This window comes from Pan paniscus, chromosome 23 (assembly GCF_029289425.2).
Source record: "Pan paniscus chromosome 23, NHGRI_mPanPan1-v2.0_pri, whole genome shotgun sequence".
Lineage (NCBI taxonomy): Eukaryota > Metazoa > Chordata > Mammalia > Primates > Hominidae > Pan > Pan paniscus.
In genome coordinates, this window is record NC_085927.1 from 33,383,897 (window position 1) to 33,406,369 (window position 22,473).

At 50.0% G+C, this 22,473-nt stretch overlaps 1 long non-coding RNA gene and 1 pseudogene across 1 annotated transcript; both read right to left on the bottom strand.

The window, feature by feature from the left end:
* LOC117977413 (uncharacterized) overlaps positions 1 to 22,473 on the bottom strand; it is an 81,930-nt pseudogene that overhangs the window by 13,273 nt on the left and 46,184 nt on the right.
* On the bottom strand, positions 1,685 to 3,992 carry LOC134730085 (uncharacterized). The gene is made up of 3 exons (XR_010111734.1): positions 3,908 to 3,992; positions 2,226 to 2,336; positions 1,685 to 1,704 (listed from the first exon to the last, which is right to left on the bottom strand). It is a non-coding gene; the product is annotated as an uncharacterized LOC134730085 (long non-coding RNA).

The following is a 22,473-nucleotide window of genomic DNA, read 5'->3' on the forward strand; positions in this document are numbered from 1 at the left end:
TGAGGCAGCCTTTGGCTCTTTTGCCAGATGGGCTAGATGGGGATGCGGAGCATGGGATGGGAGACGTGGGGCACAGGCAGGGTAGCAGGTGAGTCTGGCTGCTCCAGGCACAGCCAAACTAGTGCCTTAGCTTCCTGCCCTTAAATCCGCAAAGGGTGAGTTTTCTATTTTATTTTTGAGACAAGGGTCTCGCTCTGTCGCCCAGGCTGGCAGTGGCTCAATCTCAGCTCACTGCAACCTCTGCCTCCTGGGTTCAAGCAGTTGTCCTGCCTCAGCCTCCTGAGTAGATTGGATTACAGGCGCCCACCACCACACCTGCCTAATTTTTGTATTTTTAGTAAAGATAAGAGTTTCACCATGTTGGCCAGGCTGGTCTCGAACTCCTGACCCACCCGCCTCAGCCTCCCAAAGTGCTGGGATTACAGGCATGAACCCCTGCACCGGCCCCATGAAGGGTGAGTTTTCCTTGCCAGCTGAGCTAGACTGCCATGGGAATATTGCCGTCTGCAGGAAATGCCCCACTCCTGGCTGCTCTGCCTCGACCCTGGAGTTTAGGGATGCCCTGGTCCCCCAGGGCCTGGCACCCCCACCCTGTTCACCCCTGCCACCTAGGTCTGCTGTTCAGGCTGCCATCACACCTCTCTCTGCCCCCTGGGTGTCCCTTGGGTACTCACACCTCTGCCCAATCCACCATAGCCCTCATGAGCTCCCAGAGGAGGCCCGAGAGCGTGAAGCAGGTCTGCCACATCCACAACCTGAGGTCCGTGACCACCTGTGCGAAAAAGAGGTGGTGCTCAGGGAGACTGACATATTACTTCCCTGGGGAGCCAGGACCACTGCTGAGCTCTGACTGCCCCCTGGGCTCCCCAAGGTTGGGACAGCACGGAGTGGGGGGGTGGAGGGGATAGAGGCACCTGGTCATTCCAGCTCCATCCCACGTGCGGCTTCCCTGCGGTTTCACCAATGATCACAGAATGATGGTGCTAATGCTCAAAGTGGCCCCGCGCAAGGTGGAGAGGGGAGGCCAGGAAGGCAGTGGGGCTGCAGGGGTCGTACCTTCAGGTGGTGCTTGTTGGCTGTGTGGATGTCCTCAGCATTGGGGTTGAGTTTGAAGGTGCCCTGGGCCCACTCCTCAACCACCTATAGCACGTAGCAGCAATACCAGGGGTCAGGTGAGCAGGCATCAGCAGCCGAGAGCCCCTGCCCTGATCCCACCTTATTCCTGATGACTGACTGTCCCTGTCCAGGAGCTGAGTCCTGGAAGTGCACCCTGGGAGGGGGCATCTTGAGCCCAGCACACCTTTACCCATAAGCCATGTGGGCCACAGGGATCATTAAAGGAGAGAAGAGGTCAAGGCACACAGTTAAACAGCACTTGAGTATATAATTAGTTCAACGTAAAACCATCCATCTCGGCCTTGGGGAGGAGCCCTGCCTTCTCCACGCCCCGGCTGTAGGCTCTGCTGCCTTGAATATCCACCTCCCACAGGTGCTGGTCATAGGCTGGATGTGTTGAACTTCTCCATGATGGAGTCCACTGCACACACTCTGGCCAGGAGAGCAGAACAATTAGTCTCTCCTCCACCATCCAGAACAGTGCCTCTTGCAGAGAGTCCTCGGGAAACTTACCAAGTCTGATGGTAGCAGGGGCATGGGACCATCCTAACTGGGAAGACAAAAAGGCTGAGACCTTCCCAGAGTCACCTAGGGAGTGAGCATGGGAACATGGCTGAACACCAAGACAGAGCCAGGCTGGACTGCAGTGGTGCAACCTCGGCTCACTGCAACCTCCACCTCCCGGGTTCATGAGAGTCTCCTGCCTCAGCCTCCCGAGTAGCTGGGATTACAGACACGCACCACCACACCTGGCTAATTTTTGGATCATTAGTACAGACAGGGTTTGACCATGTTGGCCAGGCTGGTCTTGAACTCCTGACCTCAGGTGATCCTCCCGTCTTGGCCTCTGAAAGTGCTGGGATTATGGGCATGAGCCACTGTGTCTGGCCTTGAAGTTGGTGTCTTTCCCACCACATGGCACCACCCCAAGGAGATGGTGGCAGGGCCCGAGGCACCCCGGGACCAGAGCAGAGCTTCTGGAACCTTTCCTGCCACTGACCAAGGTGCCATCCTAATTGATGACACAACTCTCTGGGGTAGGCACCAATACAATCCCACTATGAAGAGGGGGAAACGGAGGCACAGGGAGGCATGCAGTCTGCCCTTACCCGGGGTGGGAGAGCCAGGGCTGCAGCCCAGCAGTCTGAAGTCAGAACCCATGCTCTTCACCCCTGTTCCACCACGGCCTCTGAGCTTGGCTCTGGTGTCCTGAACTTTTGCTGCAGGGACAGGCAAAGAGGCACTGACGGTCTCCACCAAGCTTAAGTGCCCTGCAACTCTCTCCCTCACAGCTTGGAGTCAGACTAAGAGGCTAAGATCCCAATTCCTACTGCTCCCTTGGCTCTGAAGAGCACTCTGACACCCCCCATTGTCACTGGCCTTCTAGGAGGTCACTGGGTGACCCCTTACTCCCCAGGAGCCAAGGGTAGAGAGATGGTACGTAGGCATCTACGTTTTGTTCTTATTTTTGAGACACAGAGTCTCACTTGGTCGCCCAGGCTGGAGTGCAGTGGTGCGATCTCGGCTCACTGCAACCTCCGTGTCCCAGGTTCAAGCCGATTCTCCTGCCTCAGCCTCCCAAGTAGCTGGAATTACAGGTATGTGCCACCACACCTGGTTGAGTTTTGTATTTTTAGTAGAGACGGGATTTCACCATGTTGGCCAGACTGGTCTTGAACTCCTGGCCTCAAGTGATGCACACACCTCAGCCTCCAAAGTGCTGGGATTACAGGCATGAGCCACCGAGCCCAGCCCATTTTGTTATTTAAAAAAAATTTTAATTCTGTTTTAGAGACAGGGTCTCACTCTGTTACCCAGGCTGGAGTGCAGTGGTGCCATCACAGTTCACTGTGGCCTCAAACTCCTGGGCTAAACCAATCCTCCTGTCTCAGCCTCCCCAGTAGTTCGGACTACAAGCATGTGCCACCACATCTAGACATTTTTGAAAAATTTTGTAGGGCTGGGTGCGGTGGCTCACACGTGTAATCCCAGAACTTTGGGAGGCCGAGACAGGTGGATCATGAGGTCAGGAGATCGAGACCATCCTGGCCAACATGGTGAAATCCTGTCTCTACTAAAAATACAAAAATTAGCTGGGCATGGTGGCGCTCACCTGTAGTCCCAGCTACTCAGGAGGCATGGCAGGAGAATCACTTGAACCCGGGAGGCAGAGGTTGCAGTGAGCCAAGATCGTGCCACTGCACTCCAGCCTGGGTGACAGAAGGAGACTCTGTCTAGGAAAAACAAAAATTTTGCAGAAAATATGTTGAGACAGGATCTATGTTGCCCAGGCTGGTCTTGAACTCCTGGGCTCAAGCAATCCTTCTGCTTCCGAAAGTGCTGGGATTACAGGCATAAGCCAAGGCGCTGGCCACATCTATGTTTTGAAAGCGGGCAGAGGCCAGGGCATGGGACAGATCGGGGAAGGGTACAGAGCACCTGGGAAGTAGTCCTAGTGCTCAGGACTGGGGGGAGGGTGGGGTGGAGGTGGGCACGTCACTTGACTGACATCCTTCTTGTGGAAGGGACTCTACAATGGCCAATAGGGACATATGTCCTCCTCTGTCCCCCTGCAATGCCCCAGACCTCTGTTAACCACCTGGCCTGGGGCCTATTATAAAAACTCAGGGTTGGGAGGCCCAGATGGGTGGATCCCTTGAGGTCAGGAGTTTGAGACCAGCCCGGCCAACATGGGGAAACCCTGTCTTTACTGAAAATACAAAAATTAGCCAGGCGCAGTGGCGGGCAGCTATAGTCCCAGCTACTTGAAAGTCTGAAGCAGGAGATTCACCTGAACCCTGGAGGTGGAGGTTGCAGTGAACAGAGATGGCACCATTGCACTCCAGCCTGGGTGACAGAGCAAGACATCTTCTGAAAAATAATAAAGTACCTATGTGATAGCCTTGTTTTGAGCATTCAGTCAGGTAACATTTGCAAATTGCATGCATAACATGGTGCCTGGTGCTCAGGAAGGAATGGGAAATGCCAGCAGTTACTAAGGGAGGGCAGGCAGGGGACAGGACATGTTTCAGCTCCACTCCTGGTTCTTGTGTGCACCCAGAGACCTCTACCGTGCTCTGGCCCTGAGCTGTGAACTGACCCCTCCATGCCCAACAGCCCCAGCTGCCAAAGGACTCTGCCCTGCAGAGGGAGCCTCCGCCCCCACCCCGTCTTTTGAGCTGGTCCTGCCCCTTACCCCACAAGCTGCCCCACCAAGCCTAGATCTCCAGCAAAGCACTAGGTGGGGCCTGGATCTTTCTGATCACTGGGGCCAGCCAGTCAGAATTGAAGCCAGCCTGCCCCTCAGCTGGGAGCCTGGCAGTACCTCCCCCAGCGGGGTCCTGGGCCACCCTGCCTGGGTTATTAGTAATAAAAACTGCTACATATGCAAGGCTGCAGCCAAACCAATTAGTGCCAACCTACAGGAAGGCCTGGGGCAGGCTGAGGTCACCTGGAGTGCTGGGCTGGTCCAACGGCAGACCACTCTGCTCTAGGACCAAGCGCCTATCCTTACTGGCAGGCATAATAGGATGCCATGGGGAGATCAGAGTGAGGTGCCTCCCCTTGGGCACTGAGGAGAAGGGAGGCCCAGTGTGGTAGCAGAAGGTGCTGCTCCGAGCCAGGACACTTCTGGGCCAGAATGGTCTCTTCAGGGCCAGGGGATGGGGCACTGAGTTGGGCTGGGTTGAATGAGCAACAGTCAAGGTCGAATGTACACGGGAAATATCAATTTTGGTTGTGGGGTTTGTTTTTGTTTGTTTGTGTTGGTTTGTTTGTTTTGAGACAGAGTCTGGCTGTTGCCCAGGCTGGAGTGCAGTGGCAAGATCTTCACTCACTACAACCTCCACCTCCCAGGTTCAAGCAATTCTCCTGCCTCAACCTCCCGAGTAGCTGGGATTACAAGCACTTGCCACCACGCCAGGATAATTTTTCTATTTTTAGTAGAGATGCGGTTTCACCATGTTGGCCAGGCTGGTCTCAAACTTCTGACCTCGTGATCCACCCATCTCAGCCTCCCAAAGGTGCTGGAATTACAGGCATGAGCCACTGCACCCAGCCCGCCTGGCCCATTTTTTTTTTCTTTTCTTTTCTTTTTTTTTTGAGATGAAGTTTTGCTCTTGTCACCCAGGCTGGAGTGCCATGGCACGATCTTGGCTCACTGTAACCTCCACCTCCCGGGTTCAAGTGGTTCTCCTGCCTTAGCCTACATAGTAGCTAGGATTACAGGCACCCACCACCACCCCCAGCCAATTTTTGTATTTTTAGTAGAGATGGGGTTTTACCATGTTGGCCAGGCTGGTCTGGAGCTCCTGACCTCAGGTGATCCGCCTGCCTTGGCCTCCCAAAGTGCTGAGATTACAGGTGTGAGCCACCCCTCCCGGCCCCTTGCCTGGCCCAATTTTTAATATATTACAGGATTGTGGCAACCTTGTGTTGAGCTAGTGTAGTATTGGTGCTATTTTTCCAACAGCACGTGCTCACTTGGTGTCTTTGTTCAACATTTCGGTAATTCTTATTGCATTTCAATAATTCTTATCGCCTCCCAAATTGCTAGGATTACAGGCGTGAGCCACGGCTCCTGGCTGTTTTTTTGTTTTTGTTTTGTTTTCTTTTGTTTTTTTTGAGATGAGATGGAGTCTCACTCTGTCTCCAGGCTGGAATGCAGCGGCACGATCTCGGCTCACGCAAACTCAGCCTCCTGGGTTGAAGCGATTCTTCTGCCTCAGCCTCCCGAGCAGCTGGGACTACAGGGGTGAGCCACCGCGTCCAGCCTGGCTGTTTCTTCCTCCTCCTCCTCCGTTTCTTTTTCCTCCTCCTGTTTCTTTTTCCTCCTCCATTTCTTTTCCCTCCTCCTCCTGCTCCATTTCTTTTTCCTCCTCCTCCTCCACCTCCTCCTCCTCCAACTCCTTCTGCTCCGTTTCCTTTTCCTCCACCCCCTCCGTTTCTTTTTTCTCCTCCTCCTCCTCCGTTTCTTTTTTCTCCTACTTTTTTTCCCCCTCCTCCGCTTCCTCCTCCTCCTCATAGGCACGAGACACCATGACTGGCCTGGCTGTTTCCTTTTCCTCCTCCTTTTCCTCCTCCTGCTCCTCCTCCACCTCCCAAATTGCTGAGATTACAGGCATGAGCCACTGCACCTAGCTGTTTCTTCTTCTTTTTTCTCCTCTTCCTCCTCCTCCATTTTATTTTTAGATATGGAGTCTCACTCTGTTGCCCAGACTGGAGTGCAGTGGCCTCACTGCAACCTTCACTTGCCTGGATTCAAGCAATTCTGCCTCAGCCTAACAAGTATCTGGAATTACAGGCAGCAGCCACCATGCCCAGATAATTTTTGTATTTTTAGTAGAGACGGGATTTCACCATGTTGGCCAGGCTGGTCTCCAACTCCTGACCTCGTGATCCGCCCACCTCGGCTTCCCAAAGTGCTGGGATAACAGGCCTGAGCCACTGCGCCCAGCCCGCCTGGCCCGTTTCTTTTGTTTTCTTTTTTTTTTTCTTAAAACAGAGTTTTGCTCTTGTTGCCCAGGCTGGAGTGCAAAGGTGCGATCTTCCCTCACCGCAACCTCCACCTCCCGGGTTCCAGCGATTCTCATGCCTTAGCCTTCCGAGTAACTGGGATTACAGGCACTTGCCACCACGCCTGCCTAATTTTTGTACTTTTAGTAGAGACAAGGTTTCTCCATGTTGGCCAGGCTGGTCTTGAACTCCTGACCTCAAGTGATCCGCCCTCCTCGGCCTCCCAAAGTTCTGGGATTACAGGCGTGGGTCACTGCGCTGGGCCTACAGCTCATTTCTTACCACATAAAGTTTTGCGCCTCTCCACAAAACTGCCATCAGGGATGTCCCCAGAAACCATTCATCCCAGGCACCACGCAGCGAAGAGCTGCTTCTTCTCCTTTTCCCTTTACCTCTTCCATCTCATCTCATCTTGTTCATTCATTCATCCCTTTTCCATTCTCACTTTTAAGCGTTAACCTTTCAAAACCCTGTTTTCCCCTATAAGTAATGTATTGTAACTCCCGCAATCACCATATCCTTCTCCAACCCACCAAACTGCCATCCTGAGTTTATGGTAAGTCCATAAACTAAGAAGAAATGGGAAACATTCATTGCAAACCTGGCAGCCCCTCATCCACCCAACGTGACAGCACAGATCTTCTTGTCTTTGAAGACCCCTTTTTTTTTTAAGACAGGTCTCACTCTGTCACCCTGGCTCAAGTGCAGTGGTGTAATCATAGCTCACTGCAGCCCCCAACTCCTGTGCTCAGGCGATCTGCCTGCCTCAGCCACCCAAGCAGCTGGAACTACAGGAACACACCACCACACCTAGCTAATTTGCTTACTTTTTGTAGAGAAGGGGTCTTGCTATGCTTAGCAGACTGGTCTCGAACTCCTGGCCTCAAATGATCCTCCCACCTTGGCCTCCCAAAGTGATGGGATTACAGGCATGAGTCACCATGCCCAGTCTAAAGACTTTTAAATGCTGCCGTATTCAAGACGTGTTGAAACTCACCTGTATTCGATGAGCCTGCTTTTTGCAAGTGAGTAATATAAAACAGACTGAAATACCTTAAGCTTCTCAGGCTTTGTACCTTCCTAAAGTAAATCCATGAGGTCCAGTTTTTCCTTCCTCCTTGGCTATGAAATAGACAAGAAAAAGGCAAGCTAGCCATTTACATCTCACTATAGCAGACTCTCCTGTTTGCTTTTTGACTGTATTTGGGAAGCAGGGGCCTGACTGCTTTCCTACTTACTAAGCACAACTCACTTTTCCTAGGAAATCCTCAACGCAACCCGCATGTATTAAACCAGCTCCTCGCTTTGTTTCCAATATTCTTACAATCAAAGTGTCCAGAATGGGCAAGGCAACCTGAAAAAATGAGGACAGGTACATTATCCCATGAGCCAAACTGCCGCTTACACTGGTTAGTCATGAAATCGGCAAAATTCCAGATGAGCTCTCCAACCACGTATTTTCTGCGTTTTTGATCCAGACCCAGATGGTACTGCTCTAGCAGACTTTTCTGGTAGTCTTCACTGAACATCAGAGGTGGATCCTGGGATTCAAGGCAAAGAGAATTTAAGAGTCAGAACTGGCAGAATTGTAAATGTTAGATAAAAAATAAAGATCCACTTGATGGTGACCAAAATATCTGTCCTCGCAGGGGGCTGCAGTGACTGTAGGACTCACTGATGCTAGGGCAAAGACAGCCAGGGAATGATGTAACCCAGAGTTAAAAAGGAGGTTTAAAAAAACAACACATTAATTAGTAACTGCTTTATTTATAAATGTAATCTGATATTCACTTTTTCTTACCTTTCCGTCTCTATCTGCTGGTACAGTCTTAAGGCTGAACTACGTTAGAAGTAAAAATATGACTTTGGGCCAGGTGCACTGGCTCATGCCTGTCATCCCAGCACTTTGGGAAACTGAAGTGGGAGGACTGCTTGAGCCTAGGAGTTCAAGACCAGCCTGGGAAACATAGCAAGACCCCATCTCTACAAAAAGTACAAAAATTAGCCAAGCATGGTGGAACACACCTGTGCTCCCAGCTACTTGGGAGGCTGAGGTGGGAGGACTGATTGAGCCCTGGAGGTCGAAGCTGCAGCGAGCTGTGTTTCCACCACGGCACTCCAGCCTGGGTGACAGAGTGAGACCCTATCTTAAATAAATAAATAAATGTATGTATGTAAAATTAAATTAAACCAGGCTGGGCATGGCAGCTCAGGTCTGCAATCCCAGCACTTTGGGAGGTCGAGGCAGGAGGATCACTTGAGCCCAGGAGTTCAAGACCACCCTAGACAACCAGTGAGACCCAGTCTCTACAAAAAGTCTAAATATTAGCCACGTGTGGTGGCAAATGCCTGTGGTTCCAGCTACTTGCGGGGCTGAGGAGGGAGGATCGTTTGAGCCCAGGAGGTTGAGCAGTGAGCTGTGATAACGCCACTGCACTCCAGCCTGGGCAACAGAGTGAGGCTCTCAAAAAAAAAATTTTTTTTTAATTAAACTAAATAAAGTTATCCTAGTCATATGTCAAGACCTCAATAGCCACATGGTCCCAAAACCTCTGGATAAAACCTAATTCCCAAAACCTGTGGATATTACCTTATACAACACAAGAGTGACTAATACCTTAAGTGGAAAAGTATGTTAAAGATTTTTTTTTTTTTTTTGAGACAGAGTCTCACTCTGTTGCCCAGGCTAGAGTACAATGGCGTGGTCTCAGCTCACTGCAACCTCCACCTCCCAGATTCCAGTGATTCTTGTGCCTCAGTCTCCTGAGACTACAGGCGTTCGCCACCATGCCCAGCTAATTTTTTTTGTACTTTTAGTAGGGATGAGGTTTCACCGTGTTGTTCAGGCTAGCCTCGAATTCCTGGCCTCAAGTGATCTGCCTGCCTTGGCCTCCCAAAGTGCTGGGATCACAGGTGTGAGCTACCCTGCCCGGCCTTTTTTGCATTTTTTTTTTTTTTTTTGAGAGGGAGTCTTGCTCTATCACCCAGGCCGGAGTGTGTGGCACAATCTCGGCTCACTGCAATCTCCACCTCCCAGGTTGAAGCGATTCTCCTGCCTCAGCCTCCTGAGTAGCTAGGACTACAGGCATGCGCCACCATGCCCAGTTAATTTTTGTATTTTTAGTAGAGATGGTGTTTTACTGTGTTGGCCAGGCTGGTCTCCAACTCCTGACCTCAAGTGATCCACCCTCCTTAGCCTCCCAAAGTGCTGGGATTACAGGCATGAGCCACCGCACCCGGCCTAAAGTATGTTAAAGATTTTGAGAGGAGGAGATGATCCTGGATTATCTAGATGTGCCCTGAATGTGACCACAGTGTCCTTGCAAGACAGACACACAGAGGAGAGGACACACAGCAGAGGAGAAACCAGTATGACCATGGAGACAGAGACTGGAGTGAGGCAGCCACAAGCCAATGAATGCTGGCAGCCACAGGAAGTGGGAAGAGACTGTGAAAATTGTCAAAATAGAGCTGCGGCCACACACAGTGGCTCACACCTGTAGTCCCAGCACTTTGGGAGGCCGAGGTGGGTGGATCACCTGAGGTCAGGAGTTCGAGACCAGCCTGACTAACATGGTGAAACCCCATCTCTACAAAAATACAAAAGTTATCTGGGCATGATGGCGGGTGCCTGCAATCCCAGCTACTGGGGAGGCTGAGGCGGGAGAATTGCTTGAACCCAGGAGGCAGAGGTTGCAGTGAGCCGAGATTCCGCCACTGCACTCCAGCCTATGCAACAGAGCAAGACTCCATCTCAAAACAAAACAAAACAAAACAACAAAAAACAACCTGAAAAATAGAGCCAGGGAAAGGCCATGAAGAGAGGACTCTCGTGCACAAGTGCCCCATTCTCGGCTGGGTGTGGTGGCTCATGCCTGTAATCCCAGCACTTTGGGAGGCTGAGGTGAGAGGATTGAGGTGAGAGGATTGCTTCAGTCCAGGAGGTTGGGGCTACAGTGAGCCTTGACAGTGCCACTGCACTCCAGCCCAGGTGATAGAGCAAGACCCTGCCTCAAAAACACAACTCACAACATTACACAAAGGCCATCACAACCTTACACAAAAAATACTTCTGCAAAGACATCTGCCCAGGAGTGGCCTGTCCAGCCTCAGACTAGTGTCACCCTTATCACTGATCCTAGTAGCCAAGGATGATAATTCCAAAACAGTTATATACCAAAGCTAAGCTATGAGGAAGCAAACATATAAGAATGATATAATGGGCTGGGCGCAGTGGCTCATGCCTGTAATCCCAGAACTTTGGGAGGCTGAGGCGGGTGGATCACCTAAGGTCAGGAGTTTGAGACCAGTCTGGAGAACATGGTGAAACCCCGTCTCTACCAATAACACAAAAATCAGCCAGGCATGGTGGCACACGCTGGTAGTCCCAGCTACTCGGGAGGCTGAGGCAGGAGAACCTCTTGAACTGGGAGTTGGAGGTTGCAGTGAGCCAAGACTGCACCATTGCACCCCACTCCAGCCTGAAAGACAAGAGCAAAACTCTATCTCAAAAAAAAAAAAAAGGGTCTGGGAGCCAAGATGGACGAATAGGAACAGCTCCAGTCTACAGCTCCCAGCATGAGTGACGCAGAAGACAGTGATTTCTGCATTTCCAACTGAGGTACCGGGTTCATCTCACTGGGGAGTGCCGGACAGTGGGTGCAGGACAGTGGGTGCAGCGCACTGTGCGTGAGCTGAAGCAGGGCGAGGCATCGCCTCACCCGGGAAGTGCAAGCGGTCAGGGAATTCCCTTTCTTAGTCAAAGAAAGGGGTGACAGGCAGCACCTGGAAAATCGGGTCACTCCCACCCAATACTGTGCTTTTCCAACGGGCTTAACAAACGGCACACCAGGAGATTATATCCTGCACCTGGCTCGGAGGGTCCTACGCCCACGGAGCCTCGCTCATTGCTAGCACAGCAGTCTGAGATCAAACTGCAAGGAGGCAGCGAGGCTGGGGGAGAGGCACCCGCCATTGCTGAGGCTTGAGTAGGTAAACAAAGCGGCCGGGAAGCTCGAACTGGGTGAGGCCCACCACAGCTCAAGGAGGCCTACCTGCCTCTGTAGGCTCCACCTCTTGGGGCAGGGCACAGACAAACAAAAGGCAGCAGTAACCTCTGCAGACTTAAATGTCCCTGTCTGACAGCTCTGAAGAGAGTAGTGGTTCTCCCAGCACGCAGCTTCAGATCTGAGGATGGGCAGACTGCCTCCTCAAGTGGGTCCGTGACCCCCGAGTAGCCTAACTGAGAGGCACCCCCAGTAGGGGCAGACTGACACTTCACACAGCTGGGTACTCCTCTGAGACAAAACTTCCAGCAGAATGATCAGGCAGCAGCATTTGCGGTTCACCAATATCCGCTGTTCTGCAGCAACTGCTGCTGATACCCAGGCAAACAGGGTCTGGAGTGGACCTCCAGCAAACTCCAACAGACCTGCAGCTGAGGGTCCTGACTGTTAGAAGGAAAACTAACAAACAGAAAGGACATCCACGCCAAAAACCCATCTGTACGTCACCATCATCAAAGACCAAAGGTAGACAAAACCACAAAGATGGGGAAAAAACAGAGCAGAAAAACTGGAAACTCTAAAAATCAGAGTGCCTCTCCTCCTCCAAAGGAATGCAGCTCCTCACCAGCAATGGAACAAAGCTGGACGGAGAATGACTTTGACGAGTGGAGAGAAGAAGGCTTCAGAAGATCAAACTACTCAGAGCTAAAGGAGGAAGTTCGAACCAATGGCAAAGAAGTTAAAAACCTTGAAAAAAAATTAGATGAATGGCTAACTAGAATAACCAATGCAGAGAAGTCCTTAAAGGACCTGATGGAGCCGAAAACCACGGCACAAGAACTACGTGACGAATGCACAAGCCTCAGTAGCCGATGCGATCTACTGGAAGAAAAGGTATCAGTGATGGAAGATGAAATGAATGAAATGAAGCGAGAAGTTTAGAGAAAAAAGAATAAAAAGAAAGGAACAAAGCCTCCAAGAAATATGGGACTATGTGAAAAGACCAAATCTATGTCTGATTGGTGTACCTGAAAGTGACAGGGAGAATGGAACCAAGTTGGAAAACACTCTGCAGGATATTATCCAGGAGAACTTCCCCAATGTAGCAAGGCAGGCCAACATTCAAATTCAGGAAATACAGAGAACGCCACAAAGATACTCCTCAAGAAGAGCAACTCCAATACACATAATTGTCAGATTCACCAAAGTTGAAATGAAGGAAAAAATGTTAAGGGCAGCCAGAGAGAAAAGTCGGGTTACCCACAAAGGGAAGCCCGTCAGACTAACAGCTGATCTCTCAGCAGAAACCGTACAAGCCAGAAGAGAGTGGGGGCCAATATTCAACATTCTTAAAGGAAAGAATTTTCAACCCAGAATTTCATATCCAGCCAAACTAAGCTTCATAAGTGAAGGAGAAATAAAATACTTTACAGACAAGCAAATGCTGAAAGATTTTGTCACCACCAGGCCTGCCCTAAAAGAGCTCCTGAAGGAAGCACTAAACATGGAAAGGAACAACTGGTACCAGCCACTGCAAAAGCATGCCAAATTGTAAAGACCATCGAGGCTAGGAAGAAAGTGCATCAACTAGCGAGCAAAATAACCAGCTAACATCATAATGACAGGATCAAATTCACACATAACAATGTTAACCTTAAATGTAAATGCACTAAATGCTCCAATTAAAAGACACAGACTGGCAAATTGGATAGAGTCAGGACCTATCAGTGTGCTGTATTCAGGAAACCCATCTCACGTGCAGAGACACACACAGGCTCAAAGTAAAGGGATGGAGGAAGATCTACCAAGCAAATGGAAAACAAAAAAAGGCAGGGGTTGCAATCCTAGTCTTTGATAAAACAGACTTTAGACCAACAAAGATCAAAAGAGACAAAGAAGGCCATTACATAATGGTAAAGGGATCAATTCAACAAGAAGAGCTAACTATCCTAAATATATATACACCCAATACAGGAGTACCCAGATTCATAAAGCAAGTCCTTAGTGACCTACAAAGAGACTTAGATTCCCACACAATAATAATGGGAGACTTTAACACCCCACTGTCAACACTAGACAGATCAACGAGACAGAAAGTTAACAAGGATATCCAGGAATTGAACTCAGCTCTGCACCAAGCGGACCTAATAGACATCTACAGAATTCTCCACCCCAAATCAACAGACTATACATTCTTTTCAGCACCACACCACACCTACTCCAAAATTGACCACATAGTTGGAAGTAAAGCACTCCTCAGCAAATGTAAAAGAACAGAAGTTATAACAAACTGTCTCTCAGACCACAGTGCAATCGAACTAGAACTCAGGATTAAGAAACTCACTCAAAACCGCTCAACTACATGGAAACTGAACAACCTGCTCTTGAATGACTACTGGGTACATAACAAAATGAAGGCAGAAATAAAGATGTTCTTTGAAACCAACGAGAACAAGGACACAACATACCAGAATCTCTGGGACACGTTCAAAGCAGTGTGTAGAGGGAAATTTATAGCACTAAATGCCCACAAGAGAAAGCAGGAAAGATCTAAAATTGACACCCTAACATCACAATTAAAAGAACTAGAGAAGCAAGAGCAAACATATTCAAAAGCTAGCAGAAGGCAAGAAATAACTAAGATCAGAGCAGAACTGAAGGAAATAGAGACATAAAAAACCCTTCAAAAAAAAAATCAATGAATCCAGGAGCTGGTTTTTTGAAAAGATCAACAAAACTGATAGACCGCTAGCAAGACTAATAAAAGAAGAAAACAGGGAAGAATCAAATAGACGCAATAAAAAATGATAAAGGGGATATCACCACTGATCCCACAGAAATACAAACTACCATCAGAGAATACTATAAACGCCTCTACGGAAAAAAAACTAGAAAATCTAGAAGAAATGGATAAATCCCTAGGCACATACACCCTCCCAAGACTAAACCAAGAAGAAGTTGAATCTCTGAATAGACCAATAACAAGCTTTGAAATTGAGGCAATAATTAATAGCTTACCAACCAAAAAAAGTCCAGGACCAGACGGATTCAGAGCCGAATTCTACCAGAGGTACAAGGAGGAGCTTGTACCATTCCTTCTGAAACTATTCCAATCAATAGAAAAAGAGGGAATCCTCCCTAACTCATTTTATGAGGCCAGCATCATCCTGATACCAAAGCCTGGCAGAGACACAACAAAAAAAGAGAATTTTAGACCAATATCCTTGATGAACATTGATGCAAAAATCCTCAATAAAATACTGGCTAACCGAATCCAGCAGCACATCAAAAGGCTTATCCAGCATGATCAAGTGGGCTTCATCCCTGGGATGCAAGGCTGGTTCAACGTACGAAACTCAATAAACGTAATCCAGCATATAAACAGAACCAAAGACAAAAACCACATGATTATCTCAATAGATGCAGAAAAGGCCTTTGACAAAATTCAACAACACTTCATGCTAAAAACTCTCAATAAATTAGGTATTGATGGGACATATCTCAAAATAATAAGAGCAATCTATGACAAAACCACAGCCAATATCACAGTGAATGGACAAAAACTGGAAGCATTCCCTTTGAAAACTGGCACAAGACAGGGATGCCCTCTCTCACCACTCCTATTCAACATAGTGTTGGAAGTTCTGGCCAGGGCAATCAGGCAGGAGAAGGAAATAAAGGGCATTCAATTAGGAAAAGAGGAAGTCAAATTGTCCCTGTTTGCAGATGACATGATTGTTTACCTAGAAAACCCCATCGTCTCAGCCCAAAATCTCCTTAAGCTGATAAGCAACTTCAGCAAAGTCTCAGGATACAAAATCAATGTGCAAAAATCACAAGCATTCTTATACACCAATAACAGACAAACAGAGAGCCAAATCACGAGTGAACTCCCATTCACAATTGCTTCAAAGAGAATAAAATACCTAGGAATCCAACTTACAACGGATGTGAAGGACCTCTTCAAGGAGAACTACAAACCACTGCTCAATGAAATAAAAGAGGATACAAACAAATGGAGGAACATTCCATGCTCATGGATAGGAAGAATCAATATCGTGAAAATGGCCATACTGCCCAAGGTAATTTATAGATTCAATGCCATCCCCATCAAGCTACCAATGACTTTCTTCACAGAGTTGGAAAAAACTACTTTAAAGTTCATATGGAACCAAAAAAGAGCCCACATTGCCAAGTCAATCCTAAGCAAAAAGAACAAAGCTGGAGGCATCACGCTACCTGACTTCAAACTATACTACAAGGCTACAGTAATCAAAACAGCATGGTACTGGTACCAAAACAGAGATATAGACCAATGGAACAGACCAGAGCCCTCAGAAATAATGCCGCATACCTACAACTATCTGATCTTTGACAAACCTGACAAAAACAAGCAATGGGGAAAGGATTCCCTATGTAATAAATGGTGCTGGAACAACTGGCTAGCCATATGTAGAAAGCTGAAACTGGATCCCTTCCTTACACCTTATATAAAAATTAATTCAAGATGGATTAAAGACTTACATATTAGACCTAAACCATAAAAACCCTAGAAGAAAACCTAGGCAATACCACTCAGGACATAGGCATGGGCAAGGACTTCATGTCTAAAACACCAAAACCAATGGCAACAAAAGCCAAAATTGACATATGGGATCTAATTAAACTAAAGAGCTTCTGCACAGTGAAAGAAACTACCATCACAGTGAACGGGCAACCTACAGAATGGGAGAAAATTTTTGCAACCTACTCATCTGACAAAGGGCTAATATCCAGAATCTACAATGAACTCAAACAAATTTACAAGAAAAAAACAAACAACCCCATCAAAAAGTGGGCAAAGGATATGAACAGACACTTCTCAGAAGAAGACATTTATGCAGCCAAAAGACACATGAAAAAATGCTCATCATCACTGGCCATCAGAGAAATGCAAATCAAAACCACAATGAGATACTATCTCACACCAGTTAGAATGGCGATCATTAAAAAGTCAGGAAACAACAGGTGCTGGAGAGGATGTGGAGAAATAGGAACAGTTTTACACTGTTGGTGGGACTGTAAACTAGTTCAACCGTTGTGGAAGTCAGTGTGGCAATTCCTCAGGGATCTAGAACTAGAAATACCATTTGACCCAGCCATTCCATTACTGGGTATATACCCAAAGGATTATAAATCATGCTGCTATAAAGACACGTGCACACGTATGTTTATTGCGGCACTATTCACAATAGCAAAGACTTGGAACCAACCCAAATGTCCAACAATGATAGACTGGATTAAGAAAATGTGGCACATATACACCATAGAATACTATGCAGCCATAAAAAATGATGAGTTCATGTCCCTTGTAGGGACATGGATGAAGCTGGAAACCATCATTCTCAGCAAACTATCACAAGGACAAAAAACCAAACACCACCATGTTCTCACTCATAGGTGGGAAATGAACAACGAGAACACATGGACACAGGAAGGGGAACATCACACACCAGGGACTGCTGTGGGATGTGGGGAGGGGGGAGGGATAGCATTAGGAGATATATCTAATGCTAAATGATGAGTTAATGGGTGCAGCACACCAACATGGCACATGTGTACATATGTAACAAACCTGCACGTTGTGCATATGTACCCTAAAACTTAAAGTATAATAATAACATTAAAAAAGAAAAAAAAAAGAATGATATAACGGGGTCCGGCATGCTGGCTCATGCCTGTACTCCCAGTACTTTGGGAGGCCAAGGCAGGCAGACCACCTGAGGTCAGGAGTTCAAGACCAGCCTGGCCAACATGGTGAAACCCTGGCTTTACTAATAATACCAAAACAATTTAGCCAAGCATGGTGGTGGGCGCCTGTAATCCCAGCTGGTGGAAGGCTGAGGCAGGAGAATCACTTGAACTCAGGAGGTGGAGGAGGTTGCAGTGAGCCAAGACCACACCATTGCACTCCAGCCTAGGCAACAGAGTAAGACTCCATCTCAAAAAAAAAAAAAAAAAAAGAATGATATAATGGACTCTGGGTACTCAAGGGGAAGAGTGGAAGGGGAGGGGGATGAGGGATAAAAGACTACACACTAGGTACAGTGTACACTGCTTGGGTGATGAGTGTACCAAGATCTCAGAAATCACCACTAAAGGCCAAGTGCAGTGGCTCATGCCTATAATCCCAGCACTTTGGGAAGCTGAGGGAAGTGGATCAATTAAGGTCAGGAGTTCAAGACCAGCCTGGCCAACAGGATGAAACCCTGTCTCTACTAAAAAGATAAAAGTTGGCTGGGTATGGCGGCTCATGCCTGTAATCCCAGCACTTTGGGAGGCCAAGGCGGGTGAATCACCTGAGGTCAGGAGTTCAAGACCAGCCTGGTCAATATAGTGAAACCCCATCTCTACTAAAAATACAAAAATTAGGCGGGTGTGGTGACGCATGCCTGTAATCCCAGCTACTCAGGAGGCTGAGGCAGGAGAATCGCTTGAACCTGGAAGGTGGAGGCTGCAGTGAGGTGAGATCACACCACTGTACTCCAGCCTGGGTGACAGAGCGAGACTCTGTCTCGGGAAAAAAAAAATTAGCTGGGCATGGTGCTACATGCCTGTAATCCCAGCTACTTGGGAGGCTGAGGCATAAGAATCACTTGAACCAGGGAGGTGGAGGTTGCAGTGAGCTGAGATCGCGCCACTTGCACTCCAGCCTGGGAGAAAGAGCGAGACTCCATCTCACAGTAAATAAATAACTAAAAATAAAAGGAGAAATAAGTAAAAATAACAACCAAATGACAAAACAGTGCAGTTTATTCAAAGAGACAGAGACTCTTAGAACTGACAAAAAGGGCCCTGTTGGGCTCTAGGAGACCCACACCCTGCTCTCGGGATCACTGCCACCTACCCAGAGGCTACTGAGAGAGTCCAAAGAACAAGTGGCTCTATGCACCTGGGACACCCGTGCCCAGGCAGCCTGCTTACATGTGGAGAAACTGAGTCTCAGAGAGGCTAAGGTATTGCCAAGGTCCACTTGCCCAGTTTCCAGGGCCCATGCCCCCAAGCCCTGCCCTGCTCATCTCCCAATCTCTGAACAGTGCTTGGCATCCGCAGCTGCACAGCCCTTGCGTACACATGGTTGTCAGGTTCCTTGGAGGCCAAGGGCAGCCAGAGACAGAGGCCAACAATGACCAGCACCAGGACCACGGCCAGCAGACCCAGCACCACTAACTTCATCTTCATGGCTCTGCTGCATCCACGGGGCAATGAGCAGGGTCAGGCCCAGCCTCAGACACTCCCTGGCACCTCCCCAACAGAGCACAGTCTAAAGTCGGGCCTCAGAAACACAAGCCCAGTGTCTCCTTCCCTCCTCCCAGAACGTGTGCATGCTGTCCAGTCCTGGGAGTGGGCGCCTCCAAGGAGGAGCAGAGGCAGGGAAGGAGCAGGAGCTGCCAGAGAACCCATAAGCTTACCTAGTCCCAGAGGGGACAAGAGGCCAGTCAGGGGGTGCCCAGCAGCCCTGGGGGACAGTGGAAGGCGTCTACACAGGGTGCAGGACAGGCAGGCCTCTCACAGAGGCCCAGCCTAGCCAGGAGGATGGGGAGGCTGACGTCACAGCAGCAAGGAGGCACACAGTGACTCCGCACAGTAACTCAGCCTGTCACCAGGTGACTAAACTTCATGCAGCCCTGGGAGGGCCCCGGGTGGGAGGTGTTGTGAGCCGGGGAATAGGGTTCCCACTTCCCAGGCTCAGTTCCTTCCAAAGGGCGCTGTCTGCCCACGAGCCCCTCCAGTGAGCCCCAGGCTGGGTCCCTCTGGCTCTCCCTGTCCCTGTTCAGAACATCTGAACTCACAGCCAGTGTCGCAGAGATGGCTCTGGAGGCGGTGGATAGTGGCGCCCCTGGCACTAGACCAGAACCCAGCCTAAGGGGCCTCACCACACGCTGCTGTCAATGCCAAAGGTGTGTTCCGGGAACATGGCCTGGGGCCCTGAGTGCAGACTGGTTCTGCTGCCCATCCAGAAACATTAGCACCCCAGGCCCAAGGAACCACCTGAACAGCCCAGAAAGGCAGGGCCCAGAGAGGGCCTGAGCTGGCCCAAGCTCACAGAGCCCAGCAGTGCACGCTTGGCCACTTGGTAACTGCCCCAAGTTACTGCATGTTTCTGACCAGCCCACCAAGAAGTCTGAGCCAGGAACAGCCGCGGGCCCAGCCCAGGGGACCTTGGACACTTCTGCCCATTCCCCTGTGGCCCTCATCTGCCAAGGATATGGGCCAGAGGCTCCCTGAGTCATGGCTCCCTCCCCTGCTCCTGGGCCTGCTGTGCCTACAGTGCCGGAGAGCCCCTGCAGCCTCCACCTGAGGTTTATTCCGTGCCCATAACACCTACCCCACAATCATGCTTCCAGGCTGCCCCAGCTGACAGAAGGGGACATGAAGGCTGACCCAATATTGCTGCCTGCCTGGGTCACATAGGCCTGTCCTGTCATCCACTGCTCTCAAATGGGCTCTGGACAGAACCCACCAGACACACAACTGTGAGATCCTCAATAGCCCTAGGGTGGAGGTGCTATGACCAAGTCCTTTCCCTGGCTATTCCTCCCGCTGAAGATCAGGGTGACTGGGAAGATGTCAGGGCAGGAACCAAGGCCCCATGACCTGTCCCTGAAGGCTAGACAGCCAACAGGAACATCAGGGGATTTGGCCCTGCTAAGTGGCTGCATTCCATGGCAGTCAGCCAGGAGGGGTCTAAAGTGGAGAGCCACAGGGCTCTGTCCCCTGCCCCGGCCTGCTCAGCAGTGTCCTCTCTGCCTGAGAGCATATAAGACAGGCAGGATTCACAGCAGCAGGTGGGCAGGAAGAAAGTCTGAGTGCGCAAAGGATGGCTCAGACCCCCGCAGCTGACCCCAAAAGGAAAACCCTGGGCTGGGGAAAGTAGGGAGACAGAGCTGCCTTTGATGGGGCACAGCTGAAGCCTGGCAGCAGCTGAGGATTCCAGAGAGGGGAGACAGGAGGGGAGGCACTTTATCAAAGGCCATGTCAACAGAGGTAGGGCCTACAGAACGAAGGAGGCTTCTCCTCGCATGCTGAGTGTGTCACATTTTGTCCCAGTCAGCCCTCTACCCCCTGAATGCAGACAGGGCACCTAGGGGGAAGTGGGTCTGGGGAAGCCATGTCACCCAAGGAAAGACTGCAGGGGCTGGCCTAGAAGTCTTCTGCAGACCCCACAGCTCTTGTCCTGGGCACATAAGGTAGTGAGTTCCCTGTCCCCAGAAATGTGCAAGCCTCACTCACCCAGAGACACTGACTCTGGTGTCAGTACCACCCACTTCCAACACACGTGCAAGCACGTGCGCACACACACAACTGAGCCTAATCTAGGCTGAGCAGAGCAGCTTCCCAGGATGCAGCAGAGAGAGGAGTATGAGGAAGAGATAGACATGGCAGCCAGTCTGAAGTTTCCTGGTTAATCCTTCAACCCAGCTTGATGGCTTTGTCACCACAACCCCAGAGCCACAAGGGTGAAACCAGAGCACAGCCCCAACCCCATTCACAGGCAGGAAACTGAAGCTTAGACAAAAGGGATTTACCGAGGTCAGCTGGCCCCAGGAGGTCTGCAGACCTGCGGGTAAGCCCAGGACCCACCCACCCCTTACCCTGCCAGCCCCCAGAATGGAGTCACTATCCCTGGGTATGAGAACGCACAGATCTCTGTGGCTTCTCCAGGCCTGTCTACATCCCTGGACTGGACGCTTACTACCCAGACCTGGAGTTGGAATCCATCTTCCACGCTGTCTACCCGTGCGGTGCAGTGTTGAGAATTAGAAAAAACACCCCTTCAGTAAGATTTAATAACCACTACCTGCTGGAAACCTGTTGAAAGAACTATGTATATATCCCCATATATATAGCTGAGAGGTGGCAGGCGCCCCCTGGAGTTGGGCAATGACCCCTCGCACAACCGGGCCTGCCCCACCCCAATCCACAGCCACAAACAGAACCCAGGAGTGAGGCAAGCATGGCCCAAGGACACAGGGTCCCCCAACCCCATCACAGCTCTGGCTCTACTCCAGAGCTGACCCCCCACCCCCATTCAGGGCTGCCAGATCCTCCTGGGTCTGTTTCTTCATGCTGCACTCTCCCCTCCTTTTTTTTTTTTTGAGACAGAGTCTCACTCTGTTGCCCAGGCTGGAGTGTAGTGACGCGATCTCGGCTCACTGCAACCTCTACCTCCCGGGTTCAGGTGATTCTCCCACCTCAGCCTCCCGAGTAGCTCAGATTACAGGCACGCACCACCACGCCCAGCTAATTTTTCTATTTTTAGTAGAGAGGAGGTTTCACCATGTTGGCCAGGATGGTCTCGATCTCTTGACCGCGTGATCCGCCCGCCTTGGCCTCTCAAAGTGCTGGGATTACACGCATGACCACTGCGTCTGGCCCACTCTTCCCTCTCAATTCCAAGAAGCCACGGCTCTCTCAAGGGCTTCTTCGAGTAAGTCAGGTGACTCTGCCCCAGCCCTCCCTCACCCACCGGCATACCTCTCTCAAACCCACTTAGCCAAGAAACAGAGGCCCCCCCTAGCCCAGACGCAGTTGGATAGAGAACCCAGGGCTCTCCCCTTCTGTGGGATCCCTCTGCAGGATGTGCCCATGTGAGTTTCCCCCTTCACCCCGAAGTGCAACTCACTCCCACTGCGCAGGTGCATAAACCGAGGCTCGGAGAGGAAGAGGAACTCCTCTAGAGCGCAGCAAGCACACGGCAGAGCTGAGAATGGGACTCAGGCCTCCAGACACTCCTGGGAGTCCCCTGGCCTGAGCTTCCCCACCTATGATGTCCAGCATCTCAGAGAGGGTGAGT